The 17,604-nt window shown below is 46.6% G+C and overlaps 1 long non-coding RNA gene across 1 annotated transcript in view; it reads left to right on the forward strand.

The window, feature by feature from the left end:
- Positions 1 to 228: 228 nt before the first annotated feature.
- LOC114593614 (uncharacterized) overlaps positions 229 to 17,604 on the forward strand; it is a 76,733-nt gene continuing 59,357 nt past the window's right edge. Inside the window, exon 1 of the long non-coding RNA XR_003705749.2 lies at positions 229 to 3,786. This is a non-coding gene — a long non-coding RNA (uncharacterized LOC114593614). The remainder of the gene's footprint in view (positions 3,787 to 17,604) is intronic.

Genomic DNA, 17,604 nt, shown 5'->3' on the forward strand with positions numbered 1-17,604 from the left:
GAAAACCACCGTCACCTCTCCGCTGGGAAGCGCTGAACAAAGGCAAGTCCCCAGGCAACACGGCCGATTTGATCGGCACAAGGCATGCAAGCTCCACCCCCCAGTCGTTCTTAGACTCCTTATTGGGTGAGCAACGCAGCCAAGCAACACAGTTGGAGCCTCCCTCCCTCCTGGCTGGCCCGGAGGGAGGGAGAGGAGCTGCTTCCTTTGAAACCCGGGAAACCCGGGAAATTTAAGGGACAGCAGCGGGACACAGCGCTGGGATAAGGGACTTTCCCGCCAAATAAGGGACAATTGACAGCTATGGGTTGGTGTGCAGAGCAGCTTTGGTGGGGTGATTTGGAGTGGGAAAGCGGCTGGCAGGGAAAGGGTGAAACATCCTTCTCCCCAGACACTCCTCTTGCAAACCCTCCACCTCCTGGAGGTGCTTTTCCTTACAGAGATAGAAAGAAAAGACTCCTGTGCCTTCCTTATATCCATGTGCTCTGCTTCTTGGAGCCAACAAACATAGCAAGCATGACATTCGCAAGTTGGCCAGTAGCACAGAAAAACCCTTTCCTGGCTAACTCAAGATACCCTCCTCCAATTCAGTGTTTTGTCATGCCCTCAGTGGAGAGGGGCCTGCTGAGGCACGCCTGGATAATACTGGCTCCCTTGGAAGTAAACAAATGTGCTTATTCTTATATCTTACACAGCTTAAAAGCCAATTATTCAGCAGCTCAGCTGGTACCAACACCTTCATTTTCTCTTGAGATTACATTTTTATCCGGACGGTGCTGCACTTAGCCCTTGTCAGTGAGCCATAGATGCTCCTGATGGTAGACAAGGCGTAAATCCGCTTTCTCAGGGCCTACCCGTTAATGTCTGGCAAGACTGCTTAATACTGCGGTTGAATGTTGTTTAGTCGTGTCCGGCTCTTCGTGACCCCATGGACCAGAGCACTCCAGGCCCTCCTGTCTTCCACTGCCTCCCGCAGTTTGGTCAAACTCATGCTGGTAGCTTCGAGAACACTGTCCCACCATCTCGTCCTCTGTCATCCCCTTCTCCTTGTGCCCTCCACCTTTCCCAGCATCAGGGTCTTTTCCAGGGAGTCTTCTCTTCTCATGAGGTGGCCGAAGTATTGGAGCCTCAGCTTCACGATCTGTCCTTCCAGTGAGCACTCAGGGCTGATTTCCTTCAGAATGGACAGGTTTGATCTTCTTGCAGTCCATGGGACTCTCAAGAGTCTCCTCCAACACCATAATTCAAAAGGTTGAATACCTACGGTTAAAGATACAAGTTCTGGTGGTTGTTCAAAAAAGAAAATTTAAGGGTGGGTGGTTTTTTCCCTTTCTTTCTTAAAATAAGCTGCCAGCACTCATATGGGTACAAGCATTCCGGCACAAGATGGCTGCCATAGGCACAAAAAATATGAGTGGTGCATTAAGTTAGCTGCGTCTAGATTAAACGCGAGGGAAGCAGGCTAGCTTGGGGGTGCCCAAGGTAAGTCATGCGACCCACACGGCCCTGTCCACTTCCCATCTTTTGGCACCTGCAGCCTGAAATGACCACTTTACTTGGTCCCCTGGCAGTTACCTCAGGCGGCAGGTGCCAAGGTGCAGGAAGTGGGCAGACCTGGGCCAGCCTGCCACTCCCTCCTAACTTATTGTGAGGTGAAGGAGAAGCGGTGTGCTCACCTGCCATAGGTGCAGCAGCAACACCAGAAGAAAGAGTGGGTGGAAACCAGTATTGATGCACCCACCTGCTTCCTCCTCCATCTTAGGGGACAGTGATGGTTGTTGAGGCCTGGCAACAGCATCAGTACCATCTTGCCTGCAGAGGTTTGTCTGCCTTCTCCCGCACTTCAGCCTTGCCAGGGTTTGGTGTAGCGCTGGGCAAGCAGCAGTTCAATCCTTGTTCCTGCCTTTCACCATAGTGCCCTAAGATGCTCTTCAAACCTATCAGGGTCCTTGCTTTTTTCTCATATGTATATGTGTGTGTGTGTGTGCATATGTATGTTTTGCAGGGGGCTGCTTGGTTGGGAGGCATTGTCTGTTTGAGGGTGGCATTCAATAATAATAATAATTAATAATAATAAAATTTTATGTATATCCTGACCTCCCCAACCGAAGCCGGGCTCAGAGTGGCTAACAACAATAAAAGTAACACCATTTACATAAAATCACAATCAATTAATTGAAATGCATTCTAAAATCAATTCTGTTAGGTTGTGAGTAAACATATCAGATGACACAGCGATTCTTCAACAGCTCTTGTTTATTCACAGGCCAGAACAGAACTGAACTGAAAGGTTCAGTCAGCCTGCTTATATAGAGCTCCAGTACAACGTAACTGTAACAATTTTCTAAAACTATCCAATCACTGAACGTCACTTTCAATCCCTTATTTGCATAACTATCTACAGTATCCCCCTGCTGGCCCAGGGTGAGAACTTCAGTACATAACAAATTCATTCTAAAATCAATTCAAAATCAAATTAATGGCAACCGTTGGTCTAGAGTTTCTTAGAGTTTTCTTATTTCCTATAAGTATAGTCATATTTACTTTATTTCATAAAATTTAGAACGTTGTGTTGGAAAGGGTCCCAAGGGTCATCTAGTCCAGCCCCCTGCAGCGCAGGAAACTTTTGCCCAAGGTGGGGCTCAAACCCACGTCCCTGAGATTGAATCTCATGCTCTGCCGACTGAGCCATTTATACACTGCCTGATTGTAAAAAAAAAAAAAAAAGCAAAGCGGTTTACAAAAGATGAAGCGGTAAAATCGAGAAGAACAAAATACTACCCTGCTTTGAAACCTACAAACGTTAAGATGCTAAAACCGATTAAAAGGACCTAAAGTTTCTAAGCATCTGGGTAGGCTTGTTTAAACAGGAATGTTTTAAAAAGGAATATAGGGAAACACCTGCTTGATCTCAATAGGCAGGGAGTTCCCGAGAGTAGACGGTGCCACACTAAACGGTTGTGTTCTTAAAAATGTGGAACAGGCATTATGTGGCAACTGTAGTAATTCCAGTTCTGCCGATCGAAGTTGTTGCATGGGCACACGTGTAGGGGAAGGCAGTCTCATAGGCAAATTGATCCCAACTTATAAGGGCTTTATATACCAATAGTGGGATGCGGGTGGCGCTGCGGGTTAAACCACAGAAACTAGGACTTGCTGATCAGAAGGTCGGCGGTTCGAATTCCCGCGACGGGGTGAGCTCCTGTTGCTCGGTCCCTGCTCCTGCCAACCTAGCAGTTTGAAAGCACATCAAAGTGCAAGTAGATAAATAGGTACCGCTCCGGCGGGAAGGTAAACGGCGTTTCCGTGCGCTGCTCTGGTTCGCCAGAAGCGGCTTAGTCATGCTGGCCACATGACCCGGAAAAACTGTCTGCGGATGCGGACAAACGCCAGCTTCCTTGGCCAGTAAAGCGAGATGAGCACCGCAACCCCAGAGTCGGTCACAACTGGACCTAACGGTCAGGGTTCCCTTTACCGTTATACCAATAGTAATGCCTTGGACCTGGCTCAGTAGCAAATCGGCCACCAGTTCAGATGAAGCGCGAGGGAAGCCCCACATAGAGCACATTGCAGTAATTCAGTCTTGATTTTTGCCTATTTTCTCAGTGTGTATATATGTGCGTCTGAGCATCACCTGTTTTATGTGAAATGGGTATTTTGTGGCGCCCTTGACAGTTTATTATATTTCCAAATGTGTCCCTAGGCCTGGAAAAAGATGGGGAAGCCCTGACCTATGGCCCGCCAGCCAAATCCAGCCTGCCTGCAACTGGGAGGAAGCAGAACGGGGTGAGTGGAATGGGGACTGAGAGAAACAATGGAGAAGGCTGGAGAGGGGGGGAATATATAAAAATAGATGTGTCAATAAATATATAGATATGATTCTGCACAGACAGTTGACTGCGGAGTATTGCTCAGCTTGTTTGTTCTTTGCTCTTTTAGCAAAGCACCATTTCACGGTTGCTTGGCGCCTTCGTCTTCTATCCTTTAGTAATGGGGACGGATTAATTTGGAATCATGGGCCACTGAGCTGAGAGCTCAGGTGTGTCAGAAATCGCAGGTGGCTGGTGCTGACTAGACAGCAACTGAATGCACAATTCTTTGATTAGGCTCCCGGGAATGGAGTAATTAGCAGCCATGAATATACCACAGCTTGCCTTCTACTGCCTCATTAGCTGCGACACCGATGTTACTTTTAAAAGCTTCAGGGAGCGAGGGGGCAAGTGTAACTTCTCACCCAAGCTATTGGAAAGTTGAAGTTCATGAGGGGAAGAGTGCTGGCGTAAGCATTTTTGGATTTCACCAAATGGGCCTTCGTGGCCGCTGGCATTAGTTGCTACGTAGGGCCTAGGGAGCTCTAAAGCAGGGGTCAGCAAACTTTTTCAGCAGGGGGCCGGTCCACTGTCCCTCAGGCCTTGTGGGGGGCCGGACTATATTTTGAAGAAAAAAATGAACGAATTCTTATGCCCCACAAATAACCCAGAGATGCATTTTAAATAAAAGGACACATTCTACTCATGTAAAAACATGCTGATTTCCGAACTGTCCGCGGGCCGGATTTAGAAGGCAATTGGGCTGGATCTGGCCCCCGGGCCTTAGTTTGCCTACCCATGCTCTAAAGATAGCTGCAAGCCTCACGATGGCAGACTTTGGCCGGGCTATTAAAGGGATTTAAATGGTAGATAAAGATGTATACTTTAAAAAATGAAGTAATGGACTTTAAACATTGAAATCAAAATGTTCTTGTATTGCCATTGCCATTGTAGTAAACTTGTTCCCCTAATGTGCATGTGTTAAAACACAACGCTTGCACCTATCATTTCTTACAATGGAATTAACGACCTTGGGCCCAGTGCATTTGCCAAAATCCGACGCTGGGAAATGTGTGGGCAAAGGGGCAGTTCACTTTTCCCAGGGTTGAAAAGTCTGGACTGGGAGACTGCCTGCCACTCATACGTCGCTTATCCAGGTGAGAGAGGGAAATGGAAGGTTTGATTTAGGCCTCTCCTCCCACGCCCACCCCCCAAAACAACCCCAAACAGATAGATAAAGGTAAAGGTACCCCTGCCCGTACGGGCCAGTCTTGACAGACTCTAGGGTTGTGCGCCCATCTCACTTAAGAGGCCGGGGGCCAGCACTGTCCGGAGACACTTCCAGGTCACGTGGCCAGCGTGACATCACTGCTCTGGCGAGCCAGAGCCACACACGGAAACGCCGTTTACCTTCCCGCCAGTAAGCGGTCCCTATTTATCTACTTGCACTTGGAGGTGCTTCCGAACTGCTAGGTTGGCAGGAGCAGGGACCGAGCAACGGGAGCGCACCCCGCCGCGGGGATTCGAACCGCCGACCTTTCGATTGGCAAGCCCTAGGCGCTGAGGCTTTTACCCACAGCGCCACCCGCGTCCCTCAAACAGATAGATAGTTCTGTTCAAAACAATGTAAATGTGGTACATGATGGCACTGGACTTTTCAGCCTGGGAGATTCATGTGCAGTCCGGCTTCAATACACAGGTCTCCCGGTTGGATTGGAGGAACTGAGTTAAAACTTTTATATGTAAGGCAAGGGCCACGAGAGATCAGGCATAGATATGTCACAAAACATCATGCGCTCTCTATATATTTCTGGCCTTGATATTGGGAACCAAGGACAGACATGATACAATTATGCTGTCCTGCAGGCTTCTTAGTTTGCCACTGTGAGGATGTTGAGCTAGATGGACCGTTGACCTGATCAAGCCGGCAATCCTTATGTTCTTAAGTTCTTAGTATAATCCACTGAAGACACCTGGGATGATCTCATTCTCCCATTCTGTGCTCTCCGACTACTCAAACGCTGCAGTTTCCTCACAGCAAAAACTCTCACGTTATGGATGTTTTTCTGGAAAGGATCACCCGGTCTTGCTTAGAAGCATTAAATGGGTCTTACCGAATAGTAAGTGTCCCTAAGGTTGCAACTTCAGCCTGTAATTAAATGGTCTTGCTCAGTATCCTTGCCCAAATACACACAGAGAGAAACATCAACGTATTGTTTGAAATTAAAATACAGTGCGCTGTTGATGTTATTTCAACCTGAATTCGTCCCCCTAGATATTTAAATTCACCAGTGGAAGCAAAAAGCTATGGTAGTCAGAGGAAAAAGAAGGCAGGGCCCTGTCTGTTTAATAGCTGCGTGGAAGAGCAATTTCAGCAAGTTTCACCTGCTGAAAGAATTCTCTCTATGAAACATCCCGGAGCAATGTCTATTTTTCACATGGGGGTTAATGCCAATATTGAGAGGATTTTCATCAGGACTATGGTGAGGTATGTGGTCTAACCTGCAGCTTTTATTTTTTTGGGGGGGGGGACCCTACACATGTTAAATGCATTCACATATTTGCCATTAAAAATTACTATTATTATTAATAATTATTAATTATACCCCGCCCATCTGGCTGGGTTTCCCTAGCCTCTCTGGGCGGTTTCCAACAAAGTATTAAAATACAGTGGTCTGTTAAACATTAAAAGCTTCCCTAAACAGGGCTGCCTTTAGATGTCTTCTAAAAGTCTGGTAGTTGTTCTTCTCTTTGGCATCGGGTGGGAGGGTGTTCCATAGGGCGGGTGCCACTACTGAGAAGGCCCTCTGCCTGGTTCTCTGTAACTTGGCTTCTTGCAGCGAGGGAACCGCCAGAAGGCCCTCAGCGCTGGACCTCAGTGTCCGGGCAGAATGATGGGGGTGGAGACGCTCCTTCAGGTATACTGGGCCGAGGCAGTTTAGGGCTTTAAAGGTTAGCACCAACACTTTGAATTGTGCTAAGAAACATACATGTAGTTTTCTTCTGAGAGCTCTGTCAAGGGAGGACTACATGACCCCATTACCAACGCATTCTGGAGCCTGAATCCAGAACATCAAAGTTCTCCACGCAACACACAGACTTCTTCTCCTTTCCCTCTCTGATGTCCACTGAAACCCTCTTAACCACAAGTGGCTGGGGCAACCCAGCCAGATGGGTGGGGTATAAATAATAAAATTATTATTAATTGTTATTATAAGAGACAGAATCTGACCTAACTGGAGCCCATCACAACCTGAAGCAACTATAAAAGAATCATCTCAGCTCAACCCATTCCGACTCCGTAAAACAAAAAGGAGGAAAGCTCTCGCCCACCTCTCAGCTTGTTCTTCCCGACAGCCCCCCAACCTGTCAGCACCCTTAGGCACCCATCTCTGGGCAGCAAGATCCTTCTGCAAGTCTCCTGGGCCCAGAGGAGCTGGTATAGCTGTGTTATCCCCTTGGCTGCCCTCCAGAGTAAACAGAAAAGTGCCCATCAGCAGCATGAGAAGCCACTGTTATAGCTGCAGCCTTGGTGCTGCTGTGAGCCTGGGCATGTTTACTCAGAAGCAAGCTCCGCAGAGTTCAGCGAAGCCCACTTCCGAGCAAGGGAGCACACATCTGCAGCCTTGGAGGCGATGGCGGCCTATCTCCAAAACAGCTGTTCCCGTGGCATACTGCATTCCCTTAATCATTCTCAGAAACAGCAGCACTCTGCTTTGACAAGAGACAAGGTGGAATTTTATTTGGTAAGGACTGTGAGTAAAATTAACCAAGATAATTACGGGGTTGCAGTTGAAGGCCAAGCCACCACTCATAGCGCACAGAAATGTAACACAGCCACCACAAGCCCAGGGATCACGTGAATCAGCACTAAGGGATCCTTGTTCCCTTAGCACGCTTGCCAACCTCAGTAGAAGGTTTAGAGCATAAGGGAGGGATGTGTGTGAATCTAGCAATTGTCTTTGTCTGCCCCAGCTGTTGTGGCTTCTGCAGGCACCTATATTTTTATATTTCTGCCAGCAGTTGTTAATCTCTCCTCAGTTCCTGAGCAGGAAAAGCTTTTTTAGGCCTCCCCACCCCTAAATCGGGTTCTGCTGATGAAAAGAGCTCTATAATCTGAAAGAGAGGCTTTGCATTGCAGGTATCTTAGCGAACCAAAACCTGGTCTCTTGCAAAATGTGGCTTAGACACGGCTTGCTTTTGTTTAATTATAGGACAGGGCTTGCTAACTTTTAAGATCTCATGTCTGAGTTTCCGATTTTTTCCTTTTTTAAAATCCAAGACAAGTTGCAGAACGAGATAAATATCTCCGCTTAAAGGGCTTGTTGAAAAGGGAAGACCTTCGCTAGGCACCGAAAAGACAATAAATACCAAAGGCTTTTTTGATCCTAGAATGCCTTTTGGAGTAGCTGTGTAGGACACACATCCAATAAACTATCAGTAAACACTGGTCAGTCCTCCTTGGACGAAATTCCTCCTGCATTTCATAGTGTTGTGAGTTGTGATGGGGAGGAAGTAGGCTGTATGCGAGATCCTTCTTAACCCCTGGATCCAGCAAGTGTTAAAATATAATCCAGGCTAGCTTCCTTTGCTGAGATGATACATATTGTTATCTGGCCAAATTCTCCAAATTTTGCAATGCAGTTCTTCAACCAAAAACTGTGTGTTTGTTTGTGTGTGTGTGTGTGTGCGTGTGTGTGTGTGCGTGTGCGCGCGCACGCGCGCACACACACACACACACACACACAGGACATATTTATCCATTATATATTTTGTTATCCAAAAACTTGATAAATAAACAATTTAGACAGCATTCTAGCTAAACTGCCTTCGTTAATATCGGCCTTCTCCCTTCATTCCTTTCCTATCATGGCCACCTGAGGTCCGTGGCTATCTTGCTTGGTTTAACAGGCCCACAGCTACTAAGTCTTGTATAAGCCATAATAAACTAGCATTTTGGCATGCCTGGAATGCAGTGGAAGAGTACGGATGCCAGATAAACAGGATAATGTACACTCACTGCCCCCACCCCAGTTGAAGAAGCAAGAACCAGTGAGATTTTCAAAGCGTCTGGCATCAAGTAGTCTGGCATCAATGCTAGTTAAAAGTCATTGGGTTGTGTAGGGGACGGTGGTATTTCACAGGGAACCAGCTAAACACCATTCTCTAAAGCAGGGGTCAGCAAACTTTTTCAGCAGGGGGCCTGTCCCCTGTCCCTCAGACCTTGTGGGGGGCTGGACTATTTTATTATTTTGGGGGGTGAACAAATTCCTATGCCCCACAAATAACCCAGAGATGCATTTTAAATGAAAGGACACATTCTACTCATGTAAAAACACGCTGATTCCCGGACTGTCCGCGGGCTGGATTTAGAAGGCGATTGGGCCAGATCTGCTTAGTTTTCCTACCCATGCTCTAAATAGACTGCGAAGAGCCACAGGATAAAAGTTGTCACCCTTTAGTTCCTAAGAAATATCTGTCACCCTTTCCCCCAAATAAATATTGTTTCCCCTGTTATGTACTGAAGTTCTCACGCTGGGCCAGCAGGGGGATACTGTAGATAGTTCAGGTCCACATATGCAAATAAGGGATCGAAAGTGACGTTCAGTGATTGGATAGTTACAGAAAGTTGTTACAGTTAGATTGTACTGGAGCTCTATATAAGCAGGCTGGCTGAACCCTTCAGTTCAGTTCTGTCCTGGCCTGTGAATAAACAAGAGCTGTTTGAAGAATCACTGGTGGCAGACATTAAATAGTGTTGTTGTTTTCTTCTTGTACAGCCAGTGACCATTTTGCAGGGAGTTGTGTTCTTGACCTCCGCACGTACTGGCAGAGCACATACAAGCCCATTTTGCCCCCTTTTCCGGGGGGCATGGTCACGTGTCAATTGGACTTGCCTATAATGGTCGTTGCCTGCAGTGATGGGGGCGCTGAACCCATTCAGTGTCTGCCCTGCCTCTCTTGCGGGTGTAAAACTTCTAAAAGGAAAATATATGACAGCTGTACTAAAACAAGATCTGAAACGCTTATGATTTTTGTTCAACTGAATATTAGTGAGTCGGTGTTGCACTGAAAGTGGTGTCAATAGCATTCTGCTCTGTTTGCCGTTTGATTTTCACACACTCCTTGGCTGATTCGCCTCCCGGGTTACTGTAAGCTATGTGCTTTAAGCTGGGCTAATTACCCGCTTTGAAATGTGTGTTCCTTTTCCACCTCTGCAAACTACTTAACTGCTTTTAGGTACTGTTTACATTTTGAGTACTGTATCCTATTAGTTAAGTAGCTTATTAAGCTATCATTTTTTCCAAAGACCATCTCTTCATTTAGGCTCTGCTGATTTCACTCTCTTTGCCAGTTTAATTTTAGCTGTCCACTTTGTCCTGGTATATTGGGAGAGAGGCAGTTGCTGATTTGGAGAAACCTACTAAATTAGGGGGACGCGGGTGGCGCTGTGGGTTAAAGCCTCAGCGCCTAGGGCTTGCTGATCGCATGGTCGGCAGTTCGAATCCCCGCGGCGGGGTGCGCTCCCGTTGCTCGGTCCAAGCGCCTGCCAACCTAGCAGTTCGAAAGCACCCTTAAGTGCAAGTAGATAAATAGGGACCGCTTACCAGCGGGAAGGTAAACGGCGTTTCCGTGTGCTGCGCTGGCTCGCCAGAGCAGCTTTGTCACGCTGGCCACGTGACCCGGAAGTGTCTGCGGACAGCGCTGGCTCCCGGCCTATAGAGTGAGATGAGCGCACAACCCTAGAGTCTGGCAAGACTGGCCCGTACGGGCAGGGGTACCTTTACCTTTACCTTTACTAAATTAGGAGGGACTTCACATCTTTATGGTTCCTGCACCTTGATTACATTTGCCAGTGAAGTAAGAAGTAACCACAGACCTCAGGAAGGACAGTCCTATCCATCATAGCCCCGTGAGCATTTCTTTTGATGAGGGAGGCACCAGGGCCTGCCCAAGACATTTTGGCACCTGAGGCGAACCACAAAATGGTGCCCCTACCCGCCAGGGAAGAAGGGGTGAGTGAAGATCTACATGAGGAACAAGGGGGGGGGGGAATAAAGATCTACATTAGGAACAAAGATGGCAGACCAGCAGCACCTCCTATTGGCCAAGAGGTCACTATAGAGGAGGCCTGGGCAGGGGACTGCCAAGGCAGTGGCAGATCTGTGATAGAGAAAACAAAAATTTCATAAAACTGCATCATTTTGATGATCCATTTTCTTTTGAGCCTATGGCCTAGCTAGCTAAACTGGAAAGGCCCGTGCCTGCCTAACTTTTACAGTACAGTGGTGCCCCGCAAGACGAACGCCTCACAAGACGGAAAACCCGCTAGACGAAAGGGTTTTCCGTTTTGGAGGCGCTTCGCAAAACGAATTTCCCTATGGGCTTCCTTCGCAAGACGAAAGCCCATAGGGAAATCTCCGGGACAGCGGGGAAGCGCAGCGCGTCTTCCCCACTGTCCTCGGACCTCCTCCCGCCGCCAGGCTTTGGAAGGCTGCTCCGAAGCCTGGCGGGGGGGCGGAGAGACCTTCTCCCCGCGCCAGGCTTTGGAAGGCTGCTCCGAAGCCTGGCGGGGGGGGGGGGCGGAGACCTCCTCCCGCTGCCAGGCTTCGGAGCAGCCTTCCGAAGCCTGGCGGGGGGCGGAGATGTTTTTTAAAAACCCCGGGACAGCGGGGGACTTCTCCGCTGTCCGGGCGATTTTAAAATGCTGCCGGGCGGCACTAGCATTTAAAAAAACCCAGGACAGCGGGTTTAAAATCGCCCCGGGTGGCGCGTTTCTCCGCTGTCCCGGACGGCTTTTGAAGGCAGGCGGGGGGAGCAAAGACTTTCGCCCCCCGCCCACCTTTAGAAGAGGTCCTGGACCTCTTCTGAAGGCGGGCGGGGGGCGAAAGTCTTTGCTCCCCCCTGCCTGCCTTCCCGGGAGAGCGGAGAAACGCAGCGCGTTTCTCCGCTGTCCCGGAGGGCTTTTGAAGGCAGGCGGGGGGGGGGAGAGCAAAGACTTTTGCCCCCCGCCCGCCTTCAGAAGAGGTCCAGGACCTCTTCTGAAGGCTGGCGGGGGGCAAAAGTCTTTGTCCCCCCTGCCTGCCTTCCCAGGGGCTTTTAAATCGCCCCGGACAGTGGAGATGTCCTCCGCTGTCCCGGGGCGATCTTAAAATGCCGCCTGCCAGCATTTTAAGATCGCCCCGGACAGCGAAGAAGTCCTCCGCTGTCCCGGGGTTTTTAAAAATGCTGGGGGTGGGAAGAAAAGCCCTTGTCCCCCCCCCCAGCCTTCAAAAGAGGTCGGGGGACAGACTGTCCCCGGACCTGGTCTGAAGTCGGTTTCCATAGGAACGCATTAATTGATTTTCAATGCATTCCTATGGGAAACCGTGCATCGCAAGACGAAAAACTCGCAAGAAGAAAAAACTTGCGGAACGAATTAATTTCGTCTTGCGAGGCACCACTGTACAGAACTAGCCTCTATTAGGTACTGTATGTGGCAAATGTTCGTTCCAGAACACTGGAAAGAATAAACTGTTAGAATCTATGGTGGCCATTGTATGCCTGGAAAGAGAATCGGTTGGGCATGGCAATTGTGATTAATCTTGAATTGTTCTGTAGACAGATGAAAGAGGATACAGTGGTACCTCGGGTTACATACGCTTCAGGTCACAGACTCCGCTAACCCAGAAATAGTGCTTCAGGTTAAGTACTTTGCTTCAGGATGAGAACAGAAATCGTGCTCCGGCGGCGGCAGCGGGAGGCCCCATTAGCTAAAGTGGTGCTTCAGGTTAAGAACAGTTTCAGGTTAAGTACGGACCTCCGGAACGCATTAAGTACTTAACCCGAGGTACCACTGTATGGGAAGGCATTTGATGATTAGGGAAATCAAAGTCTTAATAAGGAAAGAAACTGAAAAATGGTTTATATGTAATCACAAGGTATTATAATGAGGACTGATCTGAAGAGCCAATTTTTTTATTGGTTCAGGATGATGGCATCTATTAAGATTGCTGTGAATGGTGAATAGAAATCATGTGTGCAATCTGGAAGCATATAAAAAACATTGCTTTGGGTGTGGTTCTTTGCAGCCTCCTCTTTATTTTTGAGGCTGTCCCTATGATTCTATGATTCTATAAGCATTTGTATTTCAACAAGGACCTCTCACTTCACTTGGACCCTGTATCCTTTTGGGTTTCTGGGAAGGACACCTCCAACCTAGGAACCTTTTTAATTTCCCCCATTGCTTCTGGCAATGCCACCCCTGTGGATCTTGCCCCCCGAAGCAGTTGCCTCACCTTGCCGCCTCCTCCCCTCATGGGTGGGCCGGCCCTGGGAGGCCCTCTCATCTCCACATATTCCAGGGGTTTTTATTTATTATATTCAAAATGTATATGATGCTTATTCAAACAAAAGGGGGTATTCTACTAGATAGCTCTGCTTGCAGAAGGACTTTTGGATGTGCAAGGAGAACTCCCTTCGCTCCTCTGGTTGTGTTATGTACTGAAGTTCTCACCCTGGGCCAGCAGGGGGATACTGTAGATAGTTATGCAAATGAAGGATCGAAAGTGACGTTCAGTGATTGGATAGTTTGTATGCAAATGAAGGATCGAAAGTGACGTTCAGTGATTGGATAGTTTTAGAAAGTTGCTACAGTTACGTTGTTCTGGAGCTCTATATAAGCAGGCTGACTGAGCTCCTCAGTTCAGTTCTGTTCTGGCCTTGGAATAAACAAGAGCTGTTTGAAGAATCGCTGTGTCGTCTGATATGTTCACCCACAACCTAACAGGTTGTCTCCTAAATTTGTTCTGGGTTTTCCTTCAACTCTCTTTCCAACTGTGTTTTCTTACTCTACTAATATATTACCTTATATTATTATGTCACGTTGTAATATCTACTGCTGAGTTAGATTTGGGGAGAGGGCAGGGAGCACATAGAAAGAGCAGAGGGAGGGGAACTTTCATTGCACAAGCAAAATCCTTGCATTATTGGGTTTATTTAGTTTAATATAACCCAAGATCTCCAAGTGGTTTACAAAATACTATGCAATTCATTAAAAAAATACACAATTCATTTTTTAAAAAACCCAATAAAAGCAAACCTTAAAAACAAGTTACATACAAAATACAACATAAAACTGACTTGTTTAAAAACAATACTAAAATCACATGTTAAATTGCATGCTAAGATTAAATGCCTGAGAGACCTTGACAAGTTCCAGAATCCAGCATTAGGCTTCCCTATAAGATTTTATTTTTATTTTTATTTATATAATGCTTTTGAAGGTAGAAAACTTTGCTTGCTGTGTTTACAGACACAATGCAATTTCTTAAAAACAAACAAACAAACAAAAAACACCCAGCAAACCAGCATTTAAACATTCACATGTGTGCAGCCAAGTCTCACAGTCAATTTCACTAAATTACAGCCTATAAACCTGGCTCTGGGCCATTGGTCTGCCTCCAGTTTTGTCTGATCTTGCAACTGTTTTTGAGAAGTACAGGCAAGCTAGTAAGGAAACATGACAGCTCGGCCCGGATGCCACCTCCTTCAAGTATACAGTTCCAGTCAGTGAGAGTTTAAGCCTTCCACAAGACTCTTAGGTGCTCACATTGCCTTGGAGAATGATGGTGCTTCCATTTTTGAGTGGGATTCAATCGTATACTGGCAAATTCAGCTTGTGCAATTACAGGATTAGGAGGTCTTCTACAATGAACCCACTTATCATAAAGATAAAAATCTAAAAAGAAGACTGGACACTATATAATAGATTATATGGAAAAATATTACAGCAAGAAAATAATCGTAACAGGCTGACAAAAAATACTCAGCAGTAGATATTACAACATGAGATAATAATATAAGGTTATTTGTGGGGCCTGCCTGGTGTTTTTACACGAGTAGAATGTGTGCTTTTGTTTAAAATGCATCTCTGGGTTATTTGTGGGGCATAGGAATTCGTTCATTCCCCCCCCCCCCCCCCCCGCAATATAGTCCTGCCCCCACAAGGTCTGAACGACAGTGGACCGGCCCCCTGCTAAAAAAGTTTGCTGACCCCTGGCCTAGAAGCTGTGTAGAACAAACAACTGCCACAAACATAGCCAGGATATTCTGAAATGTCACGAGTCTAGATCCATCGCAACACAATGATTTTGTGCCTTCTGGAATATATATTTGCAATTCATGTGTTTAATAATAATAATTATTATTATTATTATTTTTAAAAAGAAAATTATAAGAAAAATTAAGTAGCCTACCTATCTATTTTATTTTGTTATCATTAGGTTTACTATGGTATTTCTCTTGACTGGTTTAGAAGAGGAAAGGGTGTGGAAATATGAGGAATGCGGCTGTGCCTCCAATGTTTTTTTTGACCTGCAAATCTTTTATTTTCCATTTCATCACGCTGCGTCCATAGATATGCATCAGATATACTTATCATACCAGAGAGACCTGGTATCTTTAAACACAGACTAAGCCCACATTTGTTTTTTCTCTTTCGGCATAGCACAAATGTTAGCATTTTAAAAGTTAACAGTATAGGTTCCGTCCCCTCAGTGGCTGCTCTGCAGTTTGCAGACACCGTTACAGCCCAAGGAACCAACGTGTTTCTGAAGGACAAATCCCAGAAGCGTCAGGAATTCTTTGCCAGTATAAAACCATTGCCCTCATTCCCCCAATAATAAATGCCTTCCCATTTATGCAGACAGTGTCAAGCAATGCCACAGGTGTCAATGCAGCTGCTCAGACGTAGGATAGCAAATCTAAGCTTTCCACATCAGGCCCGAAAGTAGCAGCTGGTGGAGTCATGCAGGTATATAATAATAATAATAATATTCTCTGGGCGGCTTCCAACAGAACACTAAAATACAATAACCTATTAAACATTAAAAGCTTCCCTAAACAGGGCTGCCTTCAGATGTCTTCTAAAAGTTTGGTAGTTATTTTTCTCTTTGACATCTGGTGGGAGGGCGTTCCACAGGGCGGACGCCACTACTGAGAAGGCCCTCTGCCTGGTTCCCTGTAACTTGGCTTCTTGCAGAGAGGGAACCGCCAGAAGGCCCTCGGCGCTGGACCTCAGTGTCCGGGCAGAACGATGGAGGTGGAGACGCTCCTTCAGGTATACTGGACCGAGGTCGTTTAGGGCTTTAAAGGTCAACACCGACACTTTGAATTGTGCTCAGAAACGTACTGGGAGCCAGTGTAGGTCTTTCAAGACTGGTGTTATATGGTCTCAGCGGCCGCTCCCTGTCACCAGTCTAGCTGCCGCATTCTGGATTAGTTGTAGTTTCCGGGTCACCTTCAAAGGTAGCCTCACATAGAGCGCATTGCAGTAGTCCAAGCGGGAGATAACTAGAGCATGCGCCACTCTGGCGAGACAGTCTGCGGGCAGGTAGGGTCTCAGCCTGCCTACCAGGTGGAGCTGATAAACAGCTGCCCTGGACACAGGTAGGCCAGTGATGGTCATCTGTCTTCCAAACACCAAGCGTTAATGCCAGTTCCTGAGTGGGAGGGGTGGGAAGGCGGGTGAGTGCTGCCACTCTACTTTAAAAGGCTTGTTAAAAGGAATGTATTCAGTAGGTGCTGAAAAAGCGGCAGAAATGGGACTTATCTAATATTTAACGAAAGGGAATTCCAAAGGGTAGGGGCCACAACACTAAAGGCCCTGTCCCGCATTGTGTGGAACACACCTCCTGATAAGATGGCGTCTGCAGGAGCACTCTCATACATAGTGCTATAGAATGGTAGAGTTGAAGTGTACCCTGAGGGTCAACCCCCTGCAATGTGCAACAATTGCAATGCTCAAACCCACCACCCCTAGATGCAGAGTCTCGTTCTATACCAACTGAGCTATCCTGAGGTCCATAATGACTGATTAGGTATATAAAGGGTGAGATGATCCCTTAGCTATCCTGATCCCAAACTGTATTTGCCTTTTGATGTTTTATCTATCTGTCTCATAATAAAGCATGTGTTTATATACGTATATTTCACCTGGGTTTGTGACTGGGGGTCAAGAACAGGCCTAGCTCTTGAGGCACAACCTCTAGCTTCCAAAGGCAATGCAGAAGAATCCATTGAACTTACTTGGGTCACTTCTCAAGCTTTGGTTGTATCCCTCCTGCTATCTATGTTCTGCAATTGGCTCCAAGCAATAACCCAAATATATGAATATTTATTACAGCTTCCAGCGGCCGGACAACATTAACATTCATTTTGAGGGAGGGAGGCAGAAACCCACACTATTCAACACAGCAAAAATGTGTTAAATGGCCTGCACTAGCTGACCATTAGCTATCAAGTCAAGTTCAAGGTTTTGTTGTTGACATTTAAAACCCAGACAACTTGGGAGCAGAACACCTGACAGACTGCCTCAGACTATCCCAAGCACATACCTGGCAGGTCTTTTAAGACCTTCAGATGAGACCCTGCTGGTCATTCCTTGACCAGCGAATTGTGACTCGGTGATGATGTGGAAACCTGCTAGGCAAAAGTGCCCACTCTGTGGAATGCCCTTCTTTGGGTAATTCATGAGGTGGTGACAGTAGAGACCTTTAAATGCTTATTAAAAACATATATGTTTACCCAAGCTTTTCTGGACCCTTGCCTCTTAATTTTCAATTCTCAGTTTTATTTGCGATGGCATACTTTTGTTTATACCTTGTTTTTATCTAGTTTTTAGGATCGCTATGGTTGTCTTTTATTTTTTTTTAGTATTGAATTTTGTCCATATAACCCAGTAACAGAACAGAACTTGGTAAGACAAACATATAATAAACTAAACTGAACCAAATCATGGGATGTTACCTTGAAG

This window comes from Podarcis muralis, chromosome 3, assembly GCF_964188315.1.
Source record: "Podarcis muralis chromosome 3, rPodMur119.hap1.1, whole genome shotgun sequence".
NCBI lineage: Eukaryota > Metazoa > Chordata > Lepidosauria > Squamata > Lacertidae > Podarcis > Podarcis muralis.